Genomic DNA, 24,113 nt, shown 5'->3' with positions numbered 1-24,113 from the left:
GCTTAGCATTCTGCGCAAAAGCCATGTAATGGCGGCATGGAGGGTGATTAACAAAGAGTCAGTGACTAATAAAATCAATTCCTGCTTGGAGACGGATTCTGGATGTGAGATTGTAGTTGTGGTGTAACTGGTTAACTATACTTTTGTGTTGTTGCTTTCTAGCCAATTGGATAGGCATCCCCAGAGTTGAATAAGGTTATTAAGCTGGTTAAAGACAGGATAAATGTGATATGTGCTAAAAGGTTTTGGTGTCACGCACTCGGGCTTAATTGCCTTTTCCAAATAGCATCAACACAAAAGGGGGTGGAATGTTTCTAGAAGTTGTTAGCTGAGCATAAAAATAACTGACCACCAGAAACTTGTTGCAACAGGTCTAGTGAAAAGGAGAAGTTTAAAGGGTTTTTAGGTTGTTATCTCAAAGTGATTTCTTTTGAAATTTCCCATCTCGAAGTAAAATAAGCACCTGGTATCTCAAATTTCCTATCAAGGTTGGTTTAAGAGCTATATATTCCCTCACCTGAAGAAAGGATAGCTAACTTACTCACCTGAGTAAGTTTCCAATCCCCGGACGAGCAGAACTCTTTCTTTTTCATTAGTGGCCCCACCACGCCAGGCTCAAGTAGGAAGAAGTTACTGGGCAAAGCAAAAGGCTGGTTAAATTTGAATAAAAGACAGTTGCAGGTTTGGTTGCCAATCTGTGATGAGATGATGTCTTGAATGTATACTCCGGTACTTCTTGTATCATTAGCTAGGATTCTTCGTTCCTTATGTAGTCTCATTTTTTGTCTTTAGACACTTAACCAAAATGCGAATTCAAAACTAAAAAGAGCAGATAAAAGTATAAAACCATTCTCAAACGAAACTGTCTTGCAAGTGCAAACCAAAAACTATAGAAAATACCGGCGAAGCAAGTTAACTGACAGGCAAAAATATCGACAAAGCAAAAAAGAAAAAAATATTTCGTCAACAGCAGAGTTCGAACCTGCGCGGTTCCCAACAGATTTCAAGTACGTCTCCTTAACCACTCGGACATATTGACCAGCGTGCCAATTATCAGCTGATTTTTTATATAATCTCGACCATGATGGAGTCCAAAATACTTAAAAACTTCACTTCATCCTCAGGAGAGACTGCAAATGGATTACATAATAAGAAGTCGCATCTCCTCTTCTCTCTTCTCCCCTCTAACGGCTATTTTTCTTCATCACTTCTCTAAGATTTTGCAGCTCGAAATGAACAGCAAGGAGTAATCATCTCACTTGTGTCGAATCCTTAGCAATAAGGGACGAAGGATGGGAAAGGAATGGATGGGGCATAAAGTAAACAAGTTTTTAAAAAAAAAATCTCCGAGATTTCAAATGTTTCTGTTGGAAAATGAAATCTGATTTTCAAATTTAATAAATTATGGGTATCGAGGGTTCATAGATCGGAAAACAGAAATCAAAGAAGACAATGTTTAAAGTGGTTCGGCACTAACGCCTACGTCCACTGATAGAACCCCGAAGGGTGAATTTGATTGATCTCCAGAGTTTGATAATTCTGGGATTACTTTATGATGTAATTTTGTAGTGGTAAGTAAAGTGTTCGTTTCTCGGACTTGTTGAGATTCGATTTTAGACTTAATATAATATGTACAAGGAAAGTTGTCACAATATCGAGAGGTACTGAGATTCAGGATTCCACCAAATTCCATTCATGTGGCTCAATTAATAACTCCAATCAATTATAGCTCAAATATTAAAAATATGGACTCTTATTCTTTGCCAAAAATAGATTTTTAAAACTTTAGATGTAAATCACAAGCATGGTGTATCAAAAGCTCTTACGTCTAAGCATACACCATCAAACGAAATCACAACTAATTAGTGAAAATCACGAATCAATTAAAATAAGTGCAAAAAGTCATAAAGAATTATTAAAATTACCACATGCGTGAAATAGGGTTTCCTCCGTCATCCCAGTGTTTGGGTTTAGCTCCTCATATTAATCATGATCTCAAAATACATGTATAAAGCTCAAAAGTTGATTAAAATGGAGTAAAACAATTGAACAGAAAAATCGCAACAGAAATAACTGTTGCAAAGGCGTTGTTCATTGTTACAAGAAGAACGATATATATGAAGTGATGTTGAGACTGCAGCTGCGACCCCCGCAACTTTGTCGTAAACACTGTTGAAGAACGACTGTCTTCGGACGTCCGTTCTTCGTGTTCTTCAGCAGCAGCAGCAGCAGAAACAGAGTTTGATCGAACTTTGATTTCTTTTTCTCTGGCCCTCCTCAGGTTCCCAAACTCTCGACCCTCCTTCTATATGACCCAACCAATCTATTTATATCAAAAAGGCCGATTAAATCTCTCCAAAATCTCTTCCTTTCTCTTCATGGCAAAGTTGCTGCAATTTCTTGTTTTAGAATTTATACGCGTTTCTGAGCTTTCCTTTTGATCCTAAACTCTTCCTTAGATAGATACAAATCTTTGGGAAGGTTTATAGCACTTTAATCTCTCTAAAATTCCCCAAAAAAGGTCACACACGCGACTTTCCATATTTTGTTGTTGTGATAAAAATCCGTCGATTTAGCCCAGTATAATCGATTTCAACACCCGTATTAGATTCCTAGACCCATAAGGAGTCTATCCTATGAAAATCAGAGGTTTAATCGACCTCAAACTCCTCCAAATCACGATTGCCAAAACTGCCAGGAGAGTTTCTATTTTCCCGCCCAAATTCAGAATTTGAACGTGAAGGAGAAAGGTTACCCCTTATCCAGTGGTCGCCCCTTATCCACTTATGGAGTCCGTATAACACTTGTCCCTTGGGTGCGTTTAGTAATTTTTCTGGGATGTTTTCAACACTTTTCTCGGGGTTCCTCCGGGGTATTTCTGGGATGTCACTGGTACGTCTGCTACAGAGATTCAAATGCCACGTTTTGAGCCAATTTCGTTGCAAAAGCTTATTTCTCCAAAAACACCTACAAAGAGATAAAATACCAAAATAAATACAAGAATGAGAACTATCAATATATAGAATCGAGACAAATCAGACACAAAAATGTGTCTATCAAATACCCTCAAACTTATTATTTGCTACTCCTCGAGCAAAACTAAAATAGAAAACAAAATCCTAACTCACTGTCGCAGGCATCGTCGATTGCATTTAGCGTATGCAATAAGCCTTTAAATCCCTAGGTGTCCCTAGTGGACGAGTTATAGTCTCGGGAGGGCTTACAAGAGATATACCCACAAAACCTTTACTCCAGACCCTAGCTATCTACGCAGAACCTTGGAAGGCACTAAAGAATCTCCTTGGTTGGCATACTTATTGACTACAGGAGGAAGTACCCTGATGCGAAATTCCAATTGTTGTACACGAGTTTGCACTCAAGCATACTAAAATTCATATATAAGTCACAAAGCTCTACTCAGATAGTTGCACTATGGACATCATATTCGGAGTCAAACTAATCACATGGATAGATCAAGAAGATGGATATAGAGAAAAACTTAGATTGTTTTGATGTTTACTAGGTGAACGGTGTTTCTCATATCTGTCTGAAGGCCTCCGCCAAAATGAACCTATCCTAATGGACTGAGATACTAGTCTGACTAATATCAACACACTGGCATATACAAGGGAACCAGTGGTCGATAATCCTAACTCTATGTCAACTCAGCTGGCATATACAAGGGTACCAGTGGTCGACTTTATTGAATTTATTCCGGTTGGTCTGGTCTCAATTTTTTTTTTCTTCTTCAACTTTTTTTTTTCTTTTTTTTTTTCTTTTTTTTTTTTTTTTTTTTTTTTTTTTCTTTTTTTTTTTGTTTTTTGTATCTCAATCACTCTAATTCACCCTAGCATTGGTAACAACTTGAATCTTGAGCCCCACCTAATCACTTAGAGAAACATAGTTTAAAAACAAAACAAAATAAAAATAGAAGTGAAAAGGACTCAACGAGATATGGTGAAACTATCATGTTATTTCTAACACCTGAGCTCTGTGCTTTTATGAATAGACTCTTTAGATGTTGCAATCTAATCAGATTGGTTCCTCAACTCCTACAACCAACATGCTTCCATCCACTTAGATTAGTTAGTGCCACCCTTAGTAAACATAAATTTCTAGGCTCTGGAGTTTATTTATACTGCAACTAAAAAGTTTCTCCCATACCCCCAAACTTAAATCTAACATTGTCCTCAATGTTCTAAAGATAAAATTAAAAGCATGAACAAGGAGAAACTCTTACCATTTGAAGCAAAAGAGTTAAGGAAAAATATTACCGTGTTGCATGAAATTAGGTTACCTCCCAAGAAGTGCTAAGTTTAAAGTCCTCAGCCAGACATTGGAAGATTTAGCCACCTCATAGAATCATATATTAATAGCCGGAATAATTGTGGATCATCGAAACCAAATAGAGATATCACGATTAAAAGGAATCTGCAACATGCCAAGAAAATCAAATAAAGCACACCCTTGTCTAGTTTCTTGTTTAAGACAACTACGTCTAGTTGTGGTTCAGGTTCTATAACTGGGTCTAGATAAAATATTTTCATGGGTTGCGTTTGCTCATAAGTTAGATCCGAATGTTCAAGCTTAAGAGTCTGAAAAAACTCAACTAAAAACTTAGTAGCATACAATAACAACCTGAATAATTGAGGATCCTCTAAGTCAATTAGATTTGACTCACACAATCGACCACAATGAAACTGGCGGTCAATCTTAAGAAAATGTGTCAGTTCTATTTTCCTACAGTACTTAGGCTTAGTCTCAAAACTTAATATTCGACACATTTGAAAATTATACATTCCCACATTTGGAAGAAAAGTATTTGGTGGGAAAACAAAGTCAATCTGGGTATCATAGCCTGGTTCAACAACATCAACCAGAGGATGGGTTTCTAATAACTGAACTTCGTTATGGACATCACTAGGTTCAGGAAAACGTGTATGAAGATAATCTTGTAAAATGGTTGAGGCAGATATGTCAAGACCCAAGTGAGGGACCTTTCTAAGAGTTAAATCACATGGATAATGATAATCACCCCCAAACTTGGAGTTTTGGGTGTCTCTAGATAGACTAGCTACAATTTCCCTAATTTCTAGATCATCAGAATCATGAAAATGGTCAATTGCTTCTTCTAGGTTATACTCAGGTGATGCCTCCTCACACATGTTTAAATGCTCTACGAGTTCATCTTCTTCGTCTAAGACTATTGTTTCTAAATCGCTAGACTTTAAAATATTTTTCTCAGAATAAACTCGTTCCTCTAAACCATTATCGGCTTCGTAATCAAAAGGAAATACTACATCGTCTAAAACGGGGGTATCTCTAGTCAAATCCTCGTCCTTTTGAATAGGTGAATAATTATTAAAATTATTTGGATTTGAACTAGAAATAGTAGTATCATTGTAAAGCTCAATTGGAGTAACAGATTCCTGATCATTATGCCTATATGTGTCAAATTCTTCATCAGCACTATCCTCATCATAATCATCATAATAACATGAAAATGGTTGAACCTCATCTAAAAAAGTAGTGTTACCAATTCTAACCTCGGCACAAATAATTATCCTCATTTTCAAGGGTACTATTGGAAACACTATATTGGAAATTAAGACTATCTTGAGCAGTTTTGTTCTGGGCCTCTAATAAAAGCTTTTGAATCGACTCACATGACTTCCTTATGGTATCGCGACTCGACTCACATGACTTCCTTATGGTATCGTGTATAGAAGGTTCACTCATGGGTGCATTTTGTTTATTCATTTCTAACACAAACCTATTTGTATTCTCAGTTAATTGTTTGAGAGACTCTTCTAGAGGAAGAACAGGTTCAGAAGGATCATAATCGGGACTAGTTTTCAACATTTTCATTATATTGTCCAAAGACGAGGAACTAGTACTATAATAATGCTTATTTTCTTGCTCGTATGACCGGTGTGTGTGTGTATAGTAATTGGGCTCATCATGGTATGAGCCGTAACCTTGAAAAGGTTGATGTTCCCAATCACTATTCACACTATGGTTAAAATTGTAACGTCCATTTTGAAACTCAGTCGGATATTCGTTGTATTGGCTATTGTGATACCAGTTCGACACTCTTTTGCAGGGGTGTGAGTTATCACAAAATAAAACCCACTGACAGGGGATTCGTGGGTGGATAGAGTCTTACCTCCCGTACCAGACGGGCGATGAACCGTTGAAGTCGACTCAGGCCACCGACTCCTATGTCAGTGTACGAACCCGAGGGGCCGAGACTGTATCGTAACTGTCGTCCTTCCCTGCAAACAGTTTCATATTTAATTTTTAACCCTTCCTTAGGGTTTCAAAATAATAATGTCCAGTCCAAAGAAAAATAAAATCTAAAAAGTCCAATAATAAAAAAATTACAAAAATTAAAAACCTATTTACAATTTCTAAAATTAAAATAAAATATTTGTATAAAAGAATCTTCTTCTTCACTCTTTTTGGATCCCTCTTTTCTTTCCTTCTTTGGCTTCGCTTTTGTTTTCAGCACTTTTTCCCTTTTTCTTTAGCTCAACTCCAAATCTGAAAACAAACAAGAAATACCAAAAGGCGTAAAAAGGATTAAAAATAATAAAAATAAAACCTAAAAACAAATCTATACACAAATCCGCGCCGGGCGCCAAAAATTGATGTAATTTTGTAGTGGTAAGTAAAGTGTTCGTTTCTCGGACTTGTTGAGATTCGATTTTAGACTTAATATAATATGTACAAGGAAAGCTGTCACAGTATCGAGAGGTACTGAGATTCAGGATTCCACCAAATTCCATTCATGTGGCTCAACTAATAACTCCAATCAATTATAGCTCAAATATTAAAAATATGGACTCTTATTCTTTGCCAAAAATAGATTTTTAAAACTTTAGATGTAAATCATAAGCATGGTGTATCAAAAGCTCTTACGTCTAAGCATACACCATCAAACGAAATCACAACTAATTAGTGAAAATCATGAATCAATTAAAATAAGTGCAAACAGTCATAAAGAATTATTAAAATTACCACATGCGTGAAATAGGGTTTCCTTCGTCATCCCAGTGTTGGAGTTTAGCTCCTCATATTAATCATGATCTCAAAATACATGTATAAAGCTCAAAAGTTGATTAAAAGGGAGTAAAACAATTGAACAGAAAAATCGCAACAGAAATAACTGTTGCAAAGGCGTTGTTCACTGTTACAAGAAGAACGATATATATGAAGTGTTGTTGAGACTGCAGCTGCGACCCCCGCAACTTTGTCGCAAAACACTGTTGAAGAACGACTGTCTTCGGACGTCCGTTCTTCGTGTTCTTCAGCAGCAGAAACAGAGTTTGATCGAACTCTGATTTATTCTTCTCTGGCCCTCCTCAGGTTCCCAAACTCTCGACCCTCCTTTTATATGACCCAACCAATCTATTTATATCAAAAAGGCCGATTAAATCTCTCCAAAATCTTCCAAAATCTCTTCCTTTCTCTTCACGGCAAAGTTGCGGCAATTTCTTGTTTTAGAATTTATACGCGTTTCTGAGCTTTCCTTTTGATCCTAAACTCTTCCTTAGATAGATACAAATCTTTGGGAAGGTTTATAGCACTTTAATCTCTCTAAAATTCCCCAAAAAAGGTCACACATGCGACTTTTCGTATTTTGTTGTTGTGATAAAAATTCGTCGATTTAGCCCAGTATAATCGATTTCAACACCCGTATTAGATTCCTAGACCCATAAGGAGTCTATCCTATGAAAATCAGAGGTTTAATCGACCTCAAACTCCTCCAAATCACGATTGCCAAAACTGTCAGGAGAGTTTCTATTTTCCCGCCCAAATTCAGAATTTGAACGTGAATGGGAAAGGTTACCCCTTATCCAGTGGTCGCCCCTTATCCGCTTCTGGAGTCCGTATAACACTTGTCCCTTGGGTGCGTTTAGTAATTTTTCTGGGATGTTTTCAACACTTTTCTCGGGGTTCCTCCGGGGTATTTCTGGGATGGCACTGGTACGTCTGCTACGGAGGTTCAAATGCTACGTTTTGAGCCAATTTCGCCGCAAAAGCTTATTTCTCCAAAAACACCTACAAAGAGATAAAATACCAAAATAAATACAAGAATGATAACTATCAATATATAGAATAGAGACAAATTAGACACAAAAATGTGTCTATCACTTTACATTTACATTCACGCTCTTATTTATAGTGTGATATGACTAAACCTAAGAAGATAATACCTTAACTAAAATATCTTGACTAGATAAATATTTAGGAAAATATAAAGATTACATTTAATCATTTTGATCTTGTAATCTGTAATTATCTTCTAATATCTTCTCCGTTAAGCACACCATTGACAGACCATGATAGTTGAATAAAGGAAAGCCGCGATAGCAAAAGCAGCAAAATGATAACTGCAAAGTATATATGTAGGTCTTTTACGGAGAATTGGCTTGATCGGCCAATGGACTTGATTGTTAATTACTAACCATACGAGAAATTCATGTTGAGTCCATGTTGAGAAACATTAATGGACTTCGAAGAGACTCTTATAAAGTGAACACAAAATGGTAAAACAACCCATTTGGAAAGATTCGGAAGCTAAGATGAACCGATCTTGATTGGAGATGCATAATAATTTTGGAAACATCCCAGCACAATAATTCTGGAGAGTAAATGAGTTTCTAAAATACCAAAAAGAAAAAAAAGGTCTCGACAGTGAAACAGAAAGATAATTGATTTCGATCTGCAAATAAAATCAATTGCCGAATATGCGACTTAATTGATTTGACAACAAGATAATTAACGTATCCATAGGGATATCCAACAGTGGAATTTGAATATCATTGGTTCTGAAAAAGTGTAAAGATGAACACAGTGATTGATATTTTGTTGATGTTAAAATAAGACCTTGGATAAAGATCTAAAAGAGATATATTATATCATCGACCAGACGATAACGATTTCGATCTTGGTGTTCGATCCATATAATGATTAATGTATTCTAAATTGTGATAAATATATCCCAAACGAATTGGTGAATATTTCCATAAGAAATGAGATATTCTCGAAAATGGAATGATATTTCGGAATCAGATGAATATTTCTCAGAAAATATGGAAAGAGTTGAGACGTGATACATACATCTTTTATTTAAGGAATATTGGCTCATAAAATCAGAGCAAGCAGCAAATTGTAAGATCTTGGAGATCCTGGATAATGATCAAAATGTAGATACATTAGATGAATTTTCGTGACTGAAAACTGATTTCGAAAGATTTTAAAGAAACCCATGATAAATGGATCGTGAGTTAATGAATCAACCCTTAATATATCACAAAACAAATATGGGACAAGAGCATGATAGATTGATAGAGTCGTGGTTGATAAAAACCAGTAACAAAAGATTAAAAAAAAAATGGTTTGACAACCAAAAATAACTCATTTGACTTAATGGATTACCATTAGTCACGGTTATAGATGAGAGCCAATATTAATGTGTGGTTGAATAATTTGTAACACCACAAATAGAAAGAATATTATCGAAAATAAATGAAGATTTCCGGCGTGATATTGACCAGAAGTATGAAAATAGGAGATGAATATTATAGAACCCACGAATCTTATATGCAAAAAAAATACGTGAACACTATACCATGCCTTTACTGTTTGATGATTTAAGAACAGAAAGAGCATTGATTAGTTTAGATGTAAACAAACTGTGAATACTGAAACAAATCCTCTTCAAAATTTTGATACCCAATTCTGATAACAGGGAAAATAAAGTTTTGAACTTCCCCGTGATTTAAGATGCTAACCCTAAGAAATCTGGGAAGCAGTGAAAATATCAAGCACCATGTAAACATCAAACTCAAAACAAAAAAGATGCTTAGATGCGAAAAACGAAGATTTTAATTTTGTAGCGGAAGCGATTCGAGCAGATCTCCCCGCTCTAATACCATAATAAATTATGGGTATCGAGGGTTCATAGATCGGAAAACAGAAATCAAAGAAGACAATGTTTAAAGTGGTTCGGCACTAACGCCTACGTCCACTGATAGAACCCCGAAGGGTGAATTTGATTGATCTCCAGAGTTTGATAATTCTGGGATTACTTTACATTTACATTTACGCTCTTATTTATAGTGTGATATGACTAAACCTAAGAAGGTAATACCTTAACTAAAATATCTTGACTAGATAAATATTTAGGAAAATATAAAGATTACATTTAATAATTTTGATCTTGTAATCTGTAATTATCTTCTAATATCTTCTCTTCATGGACATTGCATGGACACCTCGGTATCTTCTCTTCACGTACGGTTACCTTGATATCTTGTATATGGGGAATATATTTCAACAAAATTACTTTTCAAATGGATGAGCAAATATTTAACTTCTTACAAAAACTTCTGATTAATAAAACCAGAGTCTTGCTTTGATTTTCCTATCGAAAGGGACCTTCCGTGTATTTTAATTCTTATACTTTCAACATCTCGGGCTAAGAACAGGAAAGAATAGTCAGAGGAAGGGGCTTTCAGATCCACTTAAGATAGAAACAGGTACAAAAGCATTCAACAAGCAAGAACATAGAAAACAATATACATCATGTTTTTGATCTCAATCTTAATCAAAGTCTGATATTAGTACTCATAGAAATACCAACCAGATTAGATAAGAACTTAACAATTCCTTTGATAAGCAACCTAATGGAAATAGAATCTTCAAAACCGGACTAGAAAACATAACATATCATGGAAAATAAGATAAATAGAGACCCAACTTTAGATGATTTTAATCTTCTTCTTCAATCCATTCAGCAGCATCGGCTCTTTCCATTTCATCATAATGGCTTTTTCCTCTTCGCCAGAGATATCTTTGACTCTCTTCTCAGAACATAACCTGAGTCAAATCCAAGGGACATTTCCTTATAATAAACAATGGCATCAAGAGACGAACCTTTCTCAATTTTTGTCTGAATTCTTCTCTTAGCACTGATATGAAGTTTCTGCTTCTCCTCTCTCTTCAGATTACAATAAGCCAAGTACTGCGCCTGATTTGGATGAAGAAATGCATCTCTACCGCACTCTCACATAGATAATACTGGATTCGATGTAGATGATCATCTCTGCAAAGAATCATTCTTTTTGTTGAGATAAGAACATCTTTGGGTACCTTTTTGTGATCACAAGCCATCAAAGTTATTTACTTTCCTAATTTTTGTTTGTCTTAACTCTAAAATCTCTTAAGATGCTTTATAAATCTCTCCTTTGGGTAAATATAAAAGTTTATGGGTCTCTCCTAATAATACTAATTCATCCATTATTGCAGACTCTTTGTCTTCCTTTCTTAATCCCCTAATTTCTTAGCATGCAAATTCTAGGAAACTGAATCTCTTAATTTCTCAATAATGATTACAGGCAGGAAAGTAGGCATTTTCATATCTAAGAATCACCTCAATATTATTACACTTAATATTAGCTTTGGATTTGGAATTAATGAGAGTCTCATACCTGCTAATTGGGTGAGTCTTTGAATCTGATTCAAATTCTATAAGTCAATTTCTCTAATATTCTCAATCCTGTTCTTTTGAGTTGGTTTTCTCTAGCCACTCTCCTAGTGTTCTTATCCTTAGATTACCTTTTTCGATAATAATTTTATTAATTTTTTTTACTTCATAAATTTTAACCTTTACATACCCAAACCAAACATCAGAAACAATTAGAGTAACTTATTTTTTCTACTGAATGGGTCTCATTAGAATAAAGTGTAAGAATATTTCTACACATAGAAATATTCCCTTGGGCCACGTAATAATTTTGGTTAATTATAGAATATTGCTAACTTATGTCGGTTACCATTTCTGGGATTATTTCCTAATATCTCTTCTTTGATGAAAGGTCGAGATCTAATGCTATTAATTAAATCCTAGGAACTTGGTCCTCCTTCTACCTATAAGAGGAACACAATAGCCATCGGTATTGGGTTCGGAGAATTGATTATTCATAACGTAAGAGGTGAAGAAGGAGAAACCATGACCTCCACAAGGTATTACCGCTTCTACTGAGATCATCGGGGATGTACTACGGATTAACGCTAACAGGTATTTCGTATAAACTATTCTTGTATATAATTATCGTGTGATTATCATGAAGTTCAATGATCCTAAATTAACTATCTATAAAATTAAATCTTATAGTTGGCATTTAGAGCTTGTGTTTAGAACTCATGATCGTCCGTTAATCATATGCAATAATAAAATAAAATTGGGTTTGATATATTTGGTTTTCCCCTTCTGTGAACATAATCGTTCTTACAGAATTGCATTACTTTTCACATCTAATTATCTTGACCCATATCATGCTCACACTTCATGTTCATGTTTGATTTTTTATTATCTCATCAAAATCAAATCGGTTGAAAATTATGATATACTGTAAAATTTAAGATCATGTGGCCATTATCACTTATGATTTTCTTGTATATTTTTATATTAGATTCTTAATTTTGGAAGAAAATATATTTCAACATTAATAACCTACTTAATTTTGGAGGAAAATATATTTTAATTTAATACTAATGTCCTACCCTTTATTTCATGTAAATAAGTTAATATGTCTTGCTTATTGAGTTTATTTTTTGGCCTAATGGTTTTATTTTTGGCATGTGAATAAAAGAAAATCATTTTAAAAAATATTATTTTTTAAATAATGGCATATAATCAGCATATGAGGTAATAATGAACGTAATAATGATGATAAATGAAATGGAAGAATGTCGACATCATGTAGTCATAAACATGCATAATTGTTCCACTAAAATCCATATATTCTACTTGTCTTGTATGTGAAAGAGAGGTAAATTGGAGATATGATATAAATGAGAAAATATTTATTGGGCATTATATCTTTATGGCATGAATCAATAAGTGCTCCAAAGCAAATGAAGATAAACATAATATTTTCATCACGTGAATGGTTATTAAGACACTAAAAATTGGAAACATTAATATTTTCTTGTGGGCATGTATACGTGTTAGTTAATATTAAGATAACGAGACAGTATTAATTTTAAAACTAATGAAACCAATTTTTATTGTAAATTAACTTACGCTTCCGTTTTATCGAAACACTAACACGATTTTTTATCGAGTTTCATTATAAATTTTATGATCAAAACCATTTTTTGACACCATTAAATTTGTGTGTGCATTATGATATGATTTGTGTGTGTGCTTGTGCGTTATGATATAGTTTCTCTCGCATTATTGTTTTTCTTTAAATTTTATGGGATTATACTTAAAATTATTATGGGACTCTTTAGTTATCACCACAATGATACTAGAGTGTTATATCTCAGTATAATCATAATGTTATTACAAGCATGAATTTGCAAACCGTAAAGGAAAGGTTTAGTAGTTATTATAGCATTTTTGAGTTGTTTGGCAATCACCATAGTGATGTCAAATAATTTTTCCAGTCATAATCGTTATTATGTCAAGTGCTTATAATGTTGTTTTTCTTAAATGTATTAGAACAACAATTACCCACAGGTAATTTGAGTTCACATGTTTAAGATAACATTGAAGTGTACAATATCTGATCATATATTATGGTAATTAAATAATTGGCACGTGATTAAACGTTATTTCTTAAAAGTGCATAAAAGAAAATTTACATAAATTAACTCATTATCGAGTTGAGTAACCTATTATGATTTTTTTTTCTTCATATTTTCATGAATATTTTTATTATGTTATCCAAAACTTATTGCATCCTCTATGAAATTGATGTTTTATTTTTGATAAATTTCTCCATATTTATGAAAATGATATTCAATGACTATTTAACACCTTTCATATTAATTCATCATATATTCGTTATTTATCATGATCTTTAAGTATGTACCGTATTTAAATGAGCGATGCATCAAAGAATTTTTCTTCAACGAAATTTCATTGTTGAATTATACTTATAGACTTGATTAATGCTCGATTTTGTTTTACGAAAAGTTCATTATGTTTGAACATTTCAATTAAAGAGTGTTATTATTTTTACAATTTATGTATGATGACATGCCTTTAAGTAAAGATTTATGATTAATGTTTTAGGGTTACTCATAATTGTTTATAATCGACTAATTTTATGATAAGATCAAGGATGTCCATATCATTGATTAGGACCATGCAATGTCACAAGAAAAGCTAGTGTGATATTTGCAATTCTTACATATTTGCTGGATTGTTTAGTTATCGCCACAGTGATGCTAAATTCTTATCTTGTAAGTATTGTATATTTTGAGTCCTCTTAGTTTGATTTAACTATTAGAACAATGTTTCTCACAAGTAGTTTTGGTTCATAAATTTAAACAAGCATTAAGGTTATCTAAATGTTTCATATACATGTGAAATAATAGCCACCCACAGGTGACTACAACTCACATTATATTAGGTTGAACATATTTAGAATTATTGGAGTTTGTTAATACATTTTAGGACGTGAGTTGCCCACAGGTGATTCTAGTTATGGTATTAAACAAACATAATGTCGTGTGTATGAGAAGGTAAAATATGTACTAATGTTTTTCATGTCTCACATTGTTCCTTGATAAGGTTTTACCCACAGGAGAATCTTATTGAAGGTATGTAACTATTGTAAGCTTAATTGTCATTTATCTCTATTATAAATTTCAAATTTTGTTCTTATTAATTGTAGATTATGATTATTTTGTAGACTTTTAATGGTCCAATTTTTGGAAGATAAAATTATTTATCACATAATGATTTTTCGCGTTATTATGTTGATCTATTGATTGCATTATGAATCTCAATCCATGGATGTTTTATCGAACATTTATTATTGAAATTGAGAGGCAATTATAGATAAAGTGAAAAATCATAAAGTCTGACAAAGGTGGTGAATATTGTGAAAGGTATGACAAAACAGGATAATATCCTAAATCTTTTGCGTAATATCTTCAAAAGTTCAGAATTGTTTCTCAATACACAATGCCAACTTATCCTTGGTGTAATGGTGTATATCAAAGGGCTAAATAATACTTTATGAAAATGGTTAGAAGCATGATGAACCATGCATAATGGTTATACATTTGTGAATGTTTGTTCTTTCTGTAACTGTGTAATTTAAATAGATTTCCGTTAGGAAAGTTTCAAAGACACACTTTGGACTAGAAAGGCTGGAAACCTAGTTTAAATCACCTTTAATATTCTAACCGAAGTATGGGATTTATTGAAATCGAAAATAAAAATTTATTAATGATGGCATAATTAGTGGGAGTACGTGGATATATCTGTTCAAGAAATCATGATAATGATCCCTTTATTTAAGATTTCTACAGTTATTGTGAATCTTCTCATTATCAGAATGTTAGATAATGAAAGCCCACAAATTACTGATCCAATACTCCATAATATGCCAATAAAGAAATTTTTTGATAACAACATGAACCAACATTTAGAAGGTCTCAACAGAGATTGAAAGAAAGTTATTCATGTTGTTTCAGTGATTTTCTTACAAGAATTTATTACATTTTGATATGGAATGACAAAGACTCGGTTTTAGGTTCACAAATATTATGTGTAATAATTTTGATTAGTGGATTGATGCTATGTGAGCAAAAATAATTGGTTGAAAGTCAAGTCTCGGATATTGTTTAATTGCTCGAAAGACACAAATTAGTTGTATGAAAGTGGGTCTTTCTGACCTAATACGACTGTAATAGCAATTTTAAACGGTATAAAGCAAGACTTATTGCCAAAGATTTTACTCCGAAACGATGCATTGATTATAAATGAGTTTTTCTCTCGTGTCAAAGAAAGACTTATTCAGAATTGTCATAGTATTATTAGTAGCTCAGTATGACCTAAGAGTTGCATTAATTAAATGTGAAAATAGTCTTTATTAATGATAAATTTTAGTCTACAAATTTTAGAAATCAAAGTATGAAATTTAAGCATCCTCCCATAATGGTATATGAAATTCAACAAAACTATAAATGTTTCAAGTTTTGGATGAATTATTATAGATTTATGCATATACCTCAAGATCAGTGGGATAAATTCATACTCTTGGTCTTGTATTTTAAGACGTACTACCTACGAGTAGTGATCTTGACTTTATGCATATCTCTACAGTTTTTTGAAGTAAAGGATATGAATGAAGCTTACCATGTGATAGTAGTATCATATGGATTAATAAAGCTCTCTTATAAGGCATATATCGAATATTCAAGAAATTTTGAGATAATAACAGATTTAACAGATTTTATTTCATGTTGGATAGAAGATATAAATTTAATCTTCATTACGTCTTAATTCTGATATGAAACTTATAACAAGTTGTTGATATGTTAAAGAATTGAAGAACAAATTACAAGAAAGCTATCAAGAATTTTTGAGATACTATTTTAACTTCTGTCTTATAATTAGCAAACCCAACAAGAGTTTATTGGGTTTTTCAAACTTCAATTTTTATGGATGTATGGATTCTATAAAGGAAGAATCCATTAATACTAGTCCCACAATTGAGTTTGAATATTTATGACTGCGATACTTAGAGACTTAAGGTTTTTCTCGACATTGCTGAAATTTATCGTCTTAGTTTCGCAGCATTAAAGCACGATATGATACAAAAGGAACAAAACACATGAACCTTGAGTATATATGCGTGAATCAAGAAATTCAGAAACAATAGTTGTTCATGTATCAGTTAAGCACAATTGCATTGAGAGGTGTACTTATTGAACAATTACATTTTATGACCTCTTAAGAAAAAAATAAAATCTTAGGTCTATGAGAGTAATTGATTATTAAATTCAGCTAATTTATGTGTCTGTTTTTGAACACTTTATGAGCTCTTATTAATGTCGTTCTGAATTATTTCTGTATCCATGTTTAGTATACACTTATATAAACGGATGAATGTGAACATAAATTGTCTTTCTTTTGAAGACATCACTGGACCATTATGGTATCCCAATTTAAGGCCTAGTTAAGTAAGTTATTTGTGTTGTGGTACATGGAAGGGAACATGTTGATAACAAGACAACGTGCAACCGCTATGACTCGCATGATTAGCTTAGTTGGCCAAGGTATTACGTTAACCTTTAAATTTTGTTAGCAATTACGTGCGCCTTATGTTTTTCTACGATTAACCGTTAAATAAATTATCACATGGACCAGTGGGAGAATGTAAGAATATTTCTACACATAGAAATATTCTCTTGGGCCACGTAATAATTTTGGTTAATTATAGAATATTGCTTACTTATGTCGGTTACCATTTCTGGGATTATTTCCTAATATCTCTTCTTTGATGGACGGTCGAGATCTAATGCTATTAATTAAATCCTAGGAACTTGGTCCTCCTTCTACCTATAAGAGGAACACAATAGCCATCGGTATTGAGTTCGGAGAATTGATTATTCATAACGTAAGAGGTGAAGAAGGAGAAACCATGACCTCCACAAGGTATTACCGCTGCTACTGAGATCATCGGGGATGTACTACGGATTAACGCTAACAGGTATTCCGTATAAACTATTCTTGTATATAATTATCGTGTGATTATCATGAAGTTCAACGATCCTAAATTAAGTATCTATAAAATTAAATCTTACATGAAGAATTTACCATAGGAATCAGTAGGTTTTTGTTCCACATAAATGAGTTCTCAGAAATAAAAACAACACTCATCATCCTTAAGCGTAATTTCTGAACTTCCACCAATATAATCTTCTTCGTCAATTGTCACAGGTGCTCCTGTAATTGCTTCCCATAATTTAGTTTAGACTCAATTCTAATCAATAGTGTTTGGATTAGGGAGAAACTCATACCCACTTTGGATTAGGGAGAAACTCATACCCACTTTGGCTGACAATTTAAACTCCCAAACCAGTTAATCTTTAGTATCTAATTAAACAACTAATGATGTATAATAGACTTAAGTAACATAAATTTAAATAGAAAGATAAGTCTATAGAAAATTCAAGCAAAACAAGCCAATTTCTTCTACATATAAAAGATAAATAATTGTTGGGATATATGTTTTAAATAATTTTTTTGTACATTTATATCAACAATTCGAGCTTGGCCCAGTGGTTAAGTATTTTTGGCCCGGAGGGTTAGGTCTCAGGATCGATTCCCTCACCCTACTTATTGTATATATATTTTTTTATATATTATATTAGTCCGGGAGGGGGCCTTGGGGGTCTTGGGAGGTCTCTTGTATTTGGAAAGTATTTTTAAAAGATTTTTTCAAACCATTTTTACTGCACTTAATTATGTTTTAATTGCTCGAATTATGACATGATTTATATGCCCGTTTTTTGACTATTTCGAATGGAATTTTAACTACAACAATTAATCCAATTTATTCTCCATTAATTTGCATTGACGGCCTGGTTATAAAAACAGTTTTGAAAACAGAAAGAAAATATAAGTTTTACACCATTGTTTTCTAAGAATCAAGAGACCAAAAATACTGAGCAAGAATAGAGAGAGTAGAAGTGATTGATTATGTTTTAAAAGATTAATTTGCATTGACTGACTGGTTATAAAAACAGTTTTGAGAACAGAAAGAAAATATAAGTTTTACACGATTGTTTTCTAAGAATCAAGAGACCAAAAATACTGAGCAAGAATAGAGAGAGTAGAAGTGATCGATTATGTTTTAAAATACTGAGCAATTAATCCAATTTATTCTCCATTAATTTGCATTGACTGTCTTGTTATAAAAATAGTTTTGAGAACAGAAAGAAAATATAAGTTTTACACGATTGTTTTCTAAGAATCAAGAGACCAAAAATACTGAGTAAGAATAGAGAGAGTAAAAGTGATCGATTTCTCATTGTGTGCATGAGAGATCGAAAGAGAGTTTTTCTCGGCTGTTTTATCCTGGGGGCGTTGTGACGGAGAAAGAACTGCTTGCACAAAATTCAAGACAGAGCCACGAAACGTCCTAAAAAGAGCTACCATCTGTAGAAAGATGAAAACACAAGATACTTAACACAATCTTTCCCTTAACCTGTATCACCTTTAGAAAGCTATCGCACCCCTAGCCTCAGCTTCTCCTGCCTCCTCAAAATGTCCATTCCCCCTCCTCTAATTATACCGAATCTTCATTCTTTGAACATAGCTAAATTCAAATCCAGGCGGCATCTCACTATACAGCAAAGCTGTATCAATAGGAAGCCCACGCGTTGTAGCTTTCTCAGTATCTCCGCTTTGGTTCCTGCATCAAGTTTTTCCTTTTCTTCTGGCTTCATGTTACAGTAGGCAAGATGTGTATCCTGTTCTGCATAGAGAAACTGATATGTGCCGCAAAGATAACAAATATAATACTGAACTCTATGGATATGATCATCTCGGCACCTCATCACTCTTGAAATAGAGACAACAGCATTCTTAGGCACTTGGGAGTGATCGCAAGCCATAGTTGAAAATAATTGTTTTTCTTCCCTCTTTAGAAATTTCAAGTACTGCCTAGTTTTTAGAATATATAATAGAATTTATACTGATACCAGAATACATCTTTAGGCTCTTCTTAATATTTGCGTAGACTCTTAGTCTTCCTAAATCTTTATTCTCAGTAACTCTTCAAATTTCCTTTCCACTAGATTTGCTAGGATCACCTCTTTCTTAATCTCTTCGATATCTGGTTCTCCCTGCTACATGCATTTTCTTTTGGGGTTGTGTTGCAGATGTTTAATAACATCAAACAATTTCAGCCTTTATCTTCCCGAGTCACTTTAGAGTAACTAGAGGCATAGAGGCCTAATACATCTAGGTCAGCTTTAATTCATTTCATCCCTCGTATATGTTCAGCTGATAGAATGTCCCATTCCTAGACTTAACCTAATAAAGTAAAATCAGAACCTATTACACGTTATTTTAATCCATAATTAATTAATAATCAACCTACATGGTTAGCCTCTTCATTTTTATTTTGTACCCATATAAAGAATAATTTAAGGCCATAAAATTACAGCACTAAAAAATCACGGACCATGGTAACTAAACTAAGGTCTTGGCATTAAGTGAACCCTCTAAACCTCATTTCTTCTTGAAACACTGATGTCAACCCTTCCAAGATAACTGGTAATTTGTGAAAAAGCGGGGTCTAACAACACCACCCAATATTTCGATTAGTAATCTGTATGGATTAACTCCGAAATACTTTGCTAGAGAATCAACTAGACAGTCAGACCCAATCTCGATAAAAGTATCTCGAGGAGTTAATATCTCTCTCTTGATTTGATTTTTACTCAAGCTAAAAACAATAGCGAGTCTTTATCAAATACAAGGAATACTTGGACGGTACCAAAGACCAATGTCCAAGGATCAATCAATATCAATCAACAACCAAAGGTTGGATTTCCAATTGATGATCACGAACGCACAACCTGTATTATTTCAATTATATAAAATATAATGCGGAAAAGAAATAACACAGACACCAGAAATTTTGTTAACGAGGAAACCGCAAATGCAGAAAAACCTCGGGACCTAGTCCAGATTGAATACACATTGTATTAAGCCGCTACAGACACTAGCCTACTGCAAACTAACTTCGGACTGGACTATAGTTGAACCCCAATCAGTCTCCTACCAATCCAAGGTACAGTTGTACTCCTACGCCTCTGATCCCAGCAGGATATTGCGCACTTGATTCTTTAGCTGATCTCACTCACAGCCAAGAGTTGTTGTAACCCAAAATCACAGACTTGATAATAATCAGATCTGTCTCACACAGAAAAGTCTATAAGAGGATAAATCTGTCTCTCACAGATAAACCCTAGGTTTTGTTCCGTCTTTAGATATAAAATCAAGGTAACATGAACCAATTGATAATCCAGTCTTATATTCCTGAAGAACAACCTAGATTAATCAATCACCTCTCTACAATCCTTCCTGACTACAGAAGCGGATTGTCGAGGAATCACAAACAGTGAGACGAAGATGTTTGTGACTTCTTTATCTTGCCTATCAGAGAACTCTCACGATCTCAAGTCAATCAATCGATTGTACTTGTACGATAGAAGATGCAAGATCAGATCACACAACTACGATAAAGTAGTATCAGTCTGGCTTCACAATCCCAATGCATTCTTTAAGTCGTTAACCTGATTTTAGAGAAGAAAATCAAAGGTTAATGGAGATCGACTCTAGCGGGCGCACTAGTAGCACACAGATGTGTGGGGATTAGTTTCGCACAATGCTAGATGTCTCCTTTATATAGCCTTCAAATCAGGGTTTTGCCTTAGTTACAAAGCAATCCTTATTCACCGTTAGATGAAAACCTGATTTAGATTCAAGCTAATATTTCTCAACCGTTAGATCGAAAAACCTAGTTTGTCACACACATTTTGGTAGACGTTTACTGGGTTCGTGAAAACCATGCCCAAACGTGTGCGTGTATGTTGGTTCAACATAGTAACCCAAAAGGTTAACCATATGAGCATTTCATATTAACCTTGTTCTTCTTCACCATAACTAGTTCAATTGACTCAACTGAACTAGTTAAAGAGTTTTTCAATTGCTATGAGATATTATGTAACTACACAAGACACAATTGAAACAAAGATGATTTGATTCGATTGAATCGGCTCATGAATATTATAGCCACGGTTTGCATAAAGCATTCCTTAGTAATTTAATGCTTCATGTTCAGAGCACATCTTTAAATCATAACCTCTTAAGTTCACAAACAAGTTCGCGGACTTAAGTTAATCGGTTGAGTTTTCCAAACTCAGCAGAAATTCTCGGAAAGAGAACTTCCGCCAGTTTGCGGACTGGGTTCGCGGACTTAGCACATAAACGAGTTTTGGAAAATCCCAGCAGAAATTCTCGGTCGAGAACTTCCGTCAGTTCGCGGACTTGGCAAGCCAATTCCACAATCCTCCCGATTTCTCTTGATCAACAAAGTTCGAAAACTTCGATTCAAGGAGTACATGGTTATGTAATCTAAACTCTCATTTCAATCATTGAGACATTCTCAGAGGACGCTATGTAGCCGCTATTCACAGACCAATTCACGTCAGAGCAATTATCAAAGTGATTGAAACTTTTCATGACTTTCGTCACTAGGTGAAGATAGACTTGATCAAAGCGAAATGCTTTACCAACACACGATTTCGATATAAAAGATAAGCAATGAATGCTCAGCTCGAAATGTCAAATGTGCATGATCTAGTCTATATAGCATACGACTTTTGTCTCATAAGAAGTAGGAGATAGAAGAGATAGACTTTTGAGTGATAGATAAGTTCAAGTCTCCACATACCTTTTTGTTGATGAAGTTCCACGGTTCCTTGTATAGATCTTCGTTGTTGTATGATGAATCGCCATGAAGTATTTGAGCTCAACTACACTTTTCTATCCTAGTCTGAGACTTAGCTATGTAGGCTAGAAATCAAGACTTATAGTTTTGATCACTAACATTGACAAACATGCTTGAGATAGCAACGCATGCGAGGTTGACCGAGCTATGCTCTAACAATATCCCCCTCTGTCAATTCTTGTGACAAAACTATTAATACATATGGAATACAAAAAAGATAAACTTTAGTGGCTCCTATTCCATAGTCTAATCTTCAACGTTCCTTGAAATCTTCGTCCTTCCAAGTACTCCAATGATCCCAAAGGTTGTAAGTTTAGCATCATCGTTGTTGAAGATCAGTAGCTATAACAATGAGAGAAATCGAGATTCTCGATCATTATTATACAGTGTCATAGTATTATTATATAACATCAAAGTACAATTGTATCACGACTTTAACAATAATACTACGGTGATATGTATCACTCCCCCTTAGTCAATACTCCATCTCGATCATGGAAACCACTCCCCCTTACACAATGATCTGAAAACCATATGTATTTGTAGTGTGAACTACAGTATTTCTCCCCCTTTTTGTCAATAAAATTGTCAAAGGTACAATAATGGGATCATAATGAAATTTCCACAAGAGACATTTCATGACCAAAAGAAAAATACATACCAACTTAATTTAGATGCAATCTAATAGCCGAAGCTAACACATTCATCAAGGAGTTTTAAGATACAAGATAACCCCTATAAAATTCCACAGCCGCACTCCCCGCAAGATATTACCATTAAGCACAAGTTCAAAAGAACTCTCCCCCATTTGATGTCATTCCACGAGAGAACAACAAGAGCGACCTTAATTTCGAAAGAAAAGAAGGATTTTTTATTGGACACCAAAAACCATAGGAATGATTTTCTATATCCAAAGCTCAACCAAATTAACCACAAGTAAACCCATGATTAATTCAATTGGAATACGCAACTAAATCAAACCACAAAAGTGATCAATTTAATTGAAAGTGCTCAACATAAGTAAACTCACGGAGCTACGACTAAGTCAATCACACGGAGATGACTAACTTAACCGTTCAAATACTCAACATAAGGAAAACCTTACGGAATATATGACTACATTAACCAAAGAACATGATAGTGTAGCCTTTCATATACTCAACACAAGAACTTGTGGAATATATGAAAACTCAACTAGATTAATTACAAGAGAACCTATAATTAATCTAATTGGAATACAAATAACCAAACTAATCACCGAAGTAATCAATTTAATTATTTTGGGCTCAACATAAAAGAACTTATGGAACCCCGACTAAGTTCATCATAGAATATGACAACCTTAACCGTACATGTACTCGACATAAGAAAGAAAACTTATGGAGTACAAACTAAATAACCAAACTAGTTGATTAATTTAGTTCTAATGCTCGACATATAGCATCTTATGGAACAACCAACAAAGCCAAGGTAAATCGACTTAGTTGTAAGGTGCTCAACATAAGACACACAATGGAGCCTTCACGGTAAAACATAATAAAATGGATCAATGAAGATCAATACCGTGGATAACATACAAGGATCTATTCTATTTTCCATCATAACGACATAATAGACTTTATCCTTGTTGAACAAAAGATATTTTATCCTATTTTCCATCAAATACATGATTACATAGGCTTAACTTTTGTATATGTCAAAAGTCCATTCGTCCTTTCATCAATACGAATACCGATTCATGAACGACTTTACTTTTGACTGCAATATGGG

General features: G+C 34.0%; 1 non-coding gene across 1 annotated transcript; it reads right to left on the bottom strand.

Annotated features, from left to right (window-relative positions):
• Positions 1 to 961: 961 nt before the first annotated feature.
• On the bottom strand, positions 962 to 1,039 carry TRNAS-UGA. The gene has a single exon. It is a non-coding gene; the product is annotated as a tRNA-Ser (tRNA).
• Between the last annotated feature and the right edge of the window lie 23,074 nt (positions 1,040 to 24,113).

Source organism: Papaver somniferum, chromosome 3 (genome assembly GCF_003573695.1).
Source record: "Papaver somniferum cultivar HN1 chromosome 3, ASM357369v1, whole genome shotgun sequence".
NCBI lineage: Eukaryota > Viridiplantae > Streptophyta > Magnoliopsida > Ranunculales > Papaveraceae > Papaver > Papaver somniferum.
The sequence above is the reverse complement of the archived record's forward strand: the minus strand, read 5'-3'. Positions and strand labels throughout refer to the sequence as shown.